Source organism: Eublepharis macularius, chromosome 2, assembly GCF_028583425.1.
Source record: "Eublepharis macularius isolate TG4126 chromosome 2, MPM_Emac_v1.0, whole genome shotgun sequence".
Taxonomy (NCBI): Eukaryota; Metazoa; Chordata; class Lepidosauria; order Squamata; family Eublepharidae; genus Eublepharis; species Eublepharis macularius.
The window spans coordinates 192,646,423-192,648,400 of NC_072791.1; positions in this window are offsets into that span (position 1 = coordinate 192,646,423).

The window sequence follows — 1,978 nt, forward strand, 5'->3', positions numbered from 1 at the left end:
GAAGTCGTCTCTTCCTGCAGAGCCTCATATATATATATTCCAGTTCAGCTTCAGTAAGCACTTACGAGACTGCATCATTGCTGACAGTTTCTTTACTCAAATTAAAAAAAAAATCTGGTTTGTTTGCCATTCTTTGCATTTGACCAATTTTTAATGATTGATTTCACGCATTTGTTCTGCTTACTTTATTATGACATCAGCGTTGAAATAGGCCCTAACAGTAGCACAAAGTCAATGAGGTGTCATTGTCAAAAAGAGTATCCATCACAATTACTTTAAAGGTATCCATTGTGGAATTCAAGTATCAAGGGGGCAATTGATGGCTCCCCCACCAGAGGCATAAATAAAATTTATCTGTAGTAGCACAAATACGATGCGACCAAAGGTAAACCTTCAAAAATCTCACAGATTTTAAGGAGAGTTTTAAGGAGATACACAAATCCCACCCACATCCCAGTCTTTTGAATATGTCCCATAATTTCACATTTGGGGCGGGGGAAATGCCACCACTGCACTTAGGGATATCACTGCGGTGACGGCAAAACTTCCACTCCTGATATTTGGTGGCCCATCTGTCATGTTCTCTTTCTAACATATTCCATCTATGATTAATCTTTTGTAATAACTTTAACACACACTCACAGCTCTCTCTCTTGTCCTACATAGTTTTCTTGAAGGGAAAAAAATGTTGTGGGTCAGTGGGAAGCAACAAGAAGACTGGAGCCAAATGGAAGGATCCCGAAACTCAACGCTAACACAAAATCACCTGCTGTTGTTCTGATGAATTCTTTGAAAAGGAGATGCTAATTTATTGGCAGGGGGGGGGGGTGTCCAGTCAAACACACTTAGCAATGCAATCATTAATAACATTAATATTTTGCATCAAAGTGATTTATAACACCACAAAGCAGCGAACAATTCTTTAAAGTCTACATTAAGAAGTTTTTTTGTCTTTGTGAAAATAAAGGTATTTGATAAAAAGACCCCCCCCCATTTTCCCATCAACTTCAAATTTTTCCATTTCAGTCATCAGAAAATAACAGGATTTTTTTTTTTCTTTCTGGGTATTTCTTAACATCTGCACTTCTTAAATTACAGAGAATTTAATCTAATGCAATTATAGTGAGTAGACTGTAAACCAGAGATAAGGGCCTTCTTCTTGTTAGATAATATTAGTATTTTTCTTTGATTTTTTTAAAAATACAAGGTCAAAGATTAAAAGAGTCTGTTTTATTCTGGTTAATTTAAGATCATTCTTACCTGACTTGAACTCTTTAAGAAAAATGCCTTAAATAAAAAAGCGAAAATATCCAGTAACATAACACAAGAATACAAAATGTTCTGTGCAATCCTAAAAGTTACTCCACTCCTGAATTCCTAGTCTCCAGTGGCCATTTACTGCAAGCTATGTAGTCTTCAATATTGTATGAAATACAGGCTCTCTATCAGAACTCTTATTTATATACAAAATATCCATGACACTATACACAAGGTTTTTATGCCTATATCTCAGACAGTTCTAATTGCTCTTGCAGAACTGTTAGCTCTTTCTTTAGCACTTTCAGTGTACTGCATTAATAAAGCAATACTGGCCTTGATCCAACATTCCTCTATCCTAAAGAGCCTTCCTTTAACTTAAGTGGGAGAAGAGCCCCTTAAGTTGAAGGCAAGCTCCGTAGGCTGGAGGAAGGCTTCAAATTTTGTTCAGTGGACTGGTAGGATAAGAGTAGGAACCATTCCACTATCCCCACGCCTTCCCCCGTAAGGAGAACACTACAATAGAATAGTGCAACCTATATAAATAATTTTGTATAACACCCCAGGACACTATACCAAACTATTATGGCATCTGTGCATACATCTTTAGAACAAGAACAAAGAACACCAGATAACAATATTACAGTGATTCAGTCTTGCATATGATCCATTATTTTCTCATACATTCTGGCATTTTAAAAAAATGATTTAGCTGATTTAG